This window comes from Vombatus ursinus, unplaced genomic scaffold (assembly GCF_900497805.2).
Source record: "Vombatus ursinus unplaced genomic scaffold, bare-nosed wombat genome assembly UNPS02014812.1, whole genome shotgun sequence".
NCBI classification, from domain to species: Eukaryota; Metazoa; Chordata; class Mammalia; order Diprotodontia; family Vombatidae; genus Vombatus; species Vombatus ursinus.
The window spans coordinates 48,953,329-48,959,723 of NW_020954590.1; positions in this window are offsets into that span (position 1 = coordinate 48,953,329).

Here is a 6,395-nt window from a genome sequence, read left to right on the forward strand (position 1 = left end):
TCGGGTTTTCATTTTGAGTAAGCTAATGCTGTTTCATGTTCGTATATAATATTTTTTCCATGAAGACAATAAAGATACTGGTTGGGTAAACACCAATGACATTGTAAAACATTAAATTGACTCCAATACCCCAGATTTATGATATCATTGATGTGGATGCTCTGTCCAACAATACAGAATACAAACCACTAATGTCTACTTGTCTTGTGTGATTCCTGTCCATGTTATTCTGTAAATTTACCACAGAGGAGTACACCAATGTGCTGGGAGACCCTTCTTATTTTCTTTTGTAATAACATGGATACTAATGGAATATGCATGCTGTCCACTTTTCTCTCACCATTGCTAATGCAAATAGAAAATAATAGCTATTAATTATTTGAATGATTATGCACATCTGAACAAGCAGGAAATACCTGGTCACTTCTGACTGTGTACAGATAATTGATTGGATAAAGCAAAACCAATACTAATTTAGAAGATTAAAGATGACATATTTGTGGCTATAACAATTTCAACCCTACCTGTGTGAACAAACCATTGACTATGAAAAACCTGGAACTTAATGAGATGATATTGACTCAATCACCTCAATTCTGAGGTGATGCAAAGCACCACAAGAATAGTGAAAGAAATAACACTTCAGGGTTGTAGTACAAAATGACTTGAAAAACATGGAGGAGGTAGAGGAGGATGAAAGGCAGAGAAGTATCGTCTCACTAAATAGTGAAGAGCAGTTGAGAAGATAATGGGCCTATAGAGAGTTTGGCATGAGATCCAGTCAAACTAGGTCATCCTAAAGGCATTCACAGATGAAACTTGGAGGAAAAAAAAAACCCAGATGTCAAATGGAACACATCTATGGGTAGTCTCATAGCAGTCTATTTTTATCAACATGAACCATCATATTTGGGCTCTACCATCTTAGTATCTTGTGTCCTATGAGCTAGTGGTAGGGATCCTTAAGGATCCAAAGCAAGAAAGAGCTGCAGATCTGACTAAATAGAAAAAAATATGAATTGAAAGGCAATAAAGATTGATTTCTGGAGATATCTAAAAGGAGAAAATTCAAAAAGGGCAAAAAAAGATTGTCACCCCCAGAAGGCAACCAAGAAAACATTGGCAATTTCCAAACCAATACGTGTTTTCTTATATATATAATATCTTTATGAGGATGGTCAATACACAGACATCAAGGTTATCTTGGATGAAAACAAGTGAAGGGAAAGGCTTTCCCAGCTTCAATCTGCAGTCAGAGTCCATCCATTTTTCTCTTTCAAGGTGGATATTTTTTTTCATCAGGAGGCCTTCAGAGTTGTCTTGATCATCATTACAATATTGCGGTTATGCACACAGTAAGCATTTAATAAATACTTACTAAATTGACTGATTGACTGATTCTCTAGCAGTACAAAGGGTTTCTAGATGCTCAAGTTTGAGTACATTATGAAGCCCAGAAAACTACTACTCCTCTTCAATGAGATCCACGGTCATTTGAAAGAGGTTAACTTATCCATACACAATGGAAAGCTGCCTATATATGGTCACTGATCTAGATGCCATAGATAGTAGCTATAACATAGGAAGAAGAACAGCAGTATAGAAACGCAGGAATTCTTGGGAATTTTGCTTTGTACCTCTCTAGTCCACTTTTCTTGTAATATTGTGTGGTTTTGATATCTGTATTAATGTCTTATCCTGCTACTAAAAGGCTTTAAACTCTGGAGCAGGAGTTCTTAATTATTTTTGTGTTGTGGACCTCTTTGGCAGCCTGCTGAACCCTTTTCAGAATAATGTTTTTAAATGCATAAAATAATACATATGATTACAAATAAAAAACACAGGTTACAACTATGTGGACACACATATACACACACATGCAATACACACACGTATATATACATATATGTGTATGTATGTGTATATATACATGCATACATATATACACATATACACACATATCACCTCTGGGAGCAAATATCAATTCCTATTTATCACTTGGCCCCTTTCTCCTTTTCCACTGTTCTTACACACTCTTCCCATTCTGCCTCCATATATTCTGAGGTTCAGTGACACTGGCCTCCTTGCTGTTCTTTACACAAGACACTCCATTTTCTAATTCCAGGCATTTTCACTGGCTGTTCCCCATGCTTGGAATTTTCCCCTTCTCATTTCCACCTCCTGGCTTCCTTCAAGGCTCAGGTGAAGTCCTGCCTTCTACAAGAAGCCTTTCCCAGTCCTCCTTAGTCTTAGCTCCTTCTCTTTGAGATTAGCTCCAATTTATTCTGTCTATATCTTATTTGTATATAGTTGTTTATATGCTGTTGGAATATGCTTTCCGTTAGACTGTGAGCTCCTCGACAGCAAGGACTATTTTTTGCCTTTCTTCGTATTTGCATGCTTAGTACTGTGTCTGGCACGTAATAGTTTCTTAACAAATTTTTCTTGACTTTGTTGGGTCATTTTATTGTATTAATTACTCATGAATTAACTATTTTGGCTGGGAATATTTCAACTCCATAACAAAGCAAGTTGAGTCAAACCAAATAATTGGCTAAGGCATTCTTGGAATCATCTGGTTTGAAAGGTTACTATCCTTCCCTACACACAGGTTTGGATCACCCTAGAGAGCAACTGGCTATTTGCCCAGCAATCAATGGAACATCAAATACTTTTGGTACATTTCTCAGAAAAATGAAGGGCAGCTATAGCTTGCTCCTAGAAAGGTGACCTGGCAGCTGGAAATTATGGGAATTTGCTTGTCAGGGAATCTGACCCTGCCCATTTGCATCAGTTTGTTCATTCTCAAAATGGTGTCTACTTTTGTGCATATACCCTACTAGACAAGGCAATTATTCCAAATCCACACTTGGTTGCAAACTAGAAACAGCTTTCAGAAGTTCAGCACACTCTCTAGCTCATTGTAGATATTTTTTCCCTTAGCCCCTGTTCCTCCTTTAAATATAATTTCTGAAAACAGAACTTGACTGCAAATTAGTAGTAATGACTGGTAAATTATTCTGATGCTTCCCAAAGTTTTCCTTCTTTAATTACCTCATTTGTTTTTATAGCTGTCTTTTTGTCCTTAAGATGAGGCAATACTTCACTTAGGTCCTGGTACTTCTAATGGTATGACACATTATTATGTCCAAAATTTAAGTGTTTTTGTTGAGATTTTAAATTTATGGATAGATGTTTAGCCATTCCAGAGACACAGAGGGAAAGACATCTTTATTAGGAAGGACAATGGAAAGACCCAACAAAAAGAAGTACACACGCATGCACACACACATGAGGGAAGACAAAGGCTTAAAAAAAAAGCAAGCAAGGGAAATCATTCATTTAGTTATAATTAGCATGTGGAGCCTTTAGCCCACACATTACTCTTTGCGTGTCTACTTGACAACATGGCTCACTGGCACCCCAGTCTGGATCCTTGATGACTCCAATATTCTTTTCTAAATCTTGGATCACTGCCAGAAGAGAATGAGGATCTTTCCCCTACTCCATGACAACAGCATGCAAAATTAAAAAAAAAAAAGTGCCCTGCACGACAAAGAAACATAAATGGGAGTCAAGATCTGGAAATGTCCTATCAGTTCTTCTTAGACTGCCTAACGTGTAAGGAATTTGGTAGCCAATATATTCAATTTGGAAAAGCCACAGGTGCCTGGGATGGCAGAGTACCCTTCCCCAAGCTTGATCTTTTGGTGGAAAATCCCTTTGCTTTGACAGATTTCCTCTGAACTAATGGAGTCCACACAAATTAGCCTTTTCTACCCTCATCCAGTTCTATCTTCATCCCTGGCTCATTGGATCAGAATACCTTTTTTCCCTCTCTGGGTTTCCCAAGAATTATGCCCTACAACTTTTGGCAGGATCCTCTAATTTGGCATACCCATCTCGCTCCTTTACTTGGAGACTGAGAGTTTGCCTTTTTGTATGTAATAAGTATTTGTTAACTCAATTCAACAAAGATTAAGTAACTACTATATCCATGACACTGGGAGAGATGTATCAGAGTTCAAACCTTGAAGGTTTCAACTCTTTCATCATCAAAACTTCTGTCCTGGGGCAGAATGGCTGTTTTTTTCCTGGTCTACAATTTCAGGAAATCCCTTTTTCCTGAAATGCTTCACTTACGGCCATCTCTACTAGTTACGATAACCATCTTGTTCTACTGTCCCCCCCCCCCCATTTATGTATTGTCTTTCCTGTTACAATGTGAACTCCTTAAGGGTAAGTCTATTTTTTCCCTTGTAATTGCCCAAAACTTGGCACATTATTTGCTATATAATAGCTAGCACGTATATAGCACTTTAAGATTTGCAAAGCACTTTACACATATTGCCTCATTTTATCCTCACAACAATCCAGGGAGGTAGGTGCTTTTATCACCCCCAATTTAGAAATGAAGAAACTGAGGTTGAGATAGATTAAGTAACTTACCTAAGGCCATAAAGCTAGTGTCTGAGACTGGATTTGAACTCAGGTTTTCTTGACTGCAGATCAGATAGTCCGAATCTATAAATATTTATTAAGTGGCTACTATGTGCCAGGCTTTATGCTAAGATGATAGTCCCTGCCCTCAAAGAGCTCTCAATCTTCTGGGGGGAGATAGCATATAAAAAGAAGCTGAAAAGTAGTGGGAGGTGGAGGTCTCACTCTGACCACTGCACAACTTAACTGTCTATAAGAACAAGTTTTTAAATAGCAGAATGACTTCTAGGTTACAGGTTTGGGTGCTGCTACTGGTGAAGATCAAAGCTGAGTAGAGTGGAGAAGAGGGTGGGAAGAGCTGGGCTGGTCTCCAATTACTAGAGTAACTACAGACTTATAGGTTTCTTAGCATTGAAGTAGGGTTTGGGTTATAACATTTTAACAATATTATTACGAAACAGCGTCAACTTCATGTAGGCGATCTCTGTAGGAAGCAATGAATGATTTTGTGTTGTTCATCCATCCATTCATTCATTCACCACATATCAATTTCCTGCTGGGTATATAACACCCAGTGCAAGGCATTGGGACAAATAAAATGTTGCAATAAGTCAGTAAGCATTTATTGAGCACTTGCTATGTGTCAAACACTTTAATACAAAGAAAAGCAAAAAATCCTTAAGTGGAAGGCTCATTACCAATTGGGGGAATATTGGAGACCAGGAAAAGCTTCCAGGTAGAGATAGCTTTTGAATTAGGTTTGACAAGATAGGTAGGAATTTAATAATTCTATAGCCAAACTCCTGCAAATAATTATCTAAATTTGTCACCTCCACTTTCTCACCTCTCACTTCTCAACCCCTGGAAATTTGACTTCTGATCTCACCACTCAAATAAAGCTGCTCTCTCTAAGCAATAAAACAATAAACCAATTTTTTGTTAAAGCAATGATTTTTTCTTTGTACTTAGCCTTCTTGATCTCTCTACAGAATTTGACATTCCTCTCTTTGCCCCCCACCCATGTACTCTTTTCCCTCGTTTTTCTGACACTGTCCTCTCCTAGTTCTCTTCCTCCCTGTCTTACTGATCCTTCTCAGTCTTCTTTGTAGGATCATCCACTTCTCACCTCTATGTCTAGGTGGACTCAAGGCTCTGTTTTGGACCCCCTTTTCATATCTCTCTTTATTCTTGTTGACCTCATCATTTCTCATAGATTCAACTATCATCTCTTTGCAGATGACCTACAAATTTACATATCCAGCCCTCATTTCTCTCCTGAATTCTAACCCTCTATCTCCAACTGTCTGCTGGATATTTCCACCTGGATGCCCCATAGGCATCTCAAAGCTAATATAGCCAAACTAGAACTAAGTAACCTATCTTCCTTATCAACTTTCATGTTACTATCAAGAGTGCCACCATCCTTCCACTCCTCTTGGTCCTTCACCTCTCTTATCCTTTACTCTTCACTCTCATTCATTTCCCATTTCCAATGACTTCCAAGTCTTGTCAATTCTATCTCACAATATCCCTTGCACCTCCACTTGTTCCTTCTTATCACTTACCATAACCACACTAATTCAGACCCTCATCATTACTAACATGAACTACTACAATGGTTTCTTATGTGGTCTCCTTTCATCATCCTCTTTCCTCTCCAACTTATTTCTCATCCCAATATTACACTGAATTTTCCTAAAGTATAAGTATGACCATGTCACTCTCTGCTCAAAAAGATTCCATGGTTCTGTATTACTTCTAGGATAAAATCCAAACTGCTTAGCTTGGTATTTCAACTTTCCATAGTCTGGCTCTGACTTATTGTTCCAAGACAATTACATGTTATTGCCCCTCAAGCATTTTACCTACCAGGGAATTTTGCTTCCCTGCTATTCCCGGGCAGTGTGGCACAGTGGAAAGAATATTGGGTCTGGATTTAGAGGAACTGGGTTCAA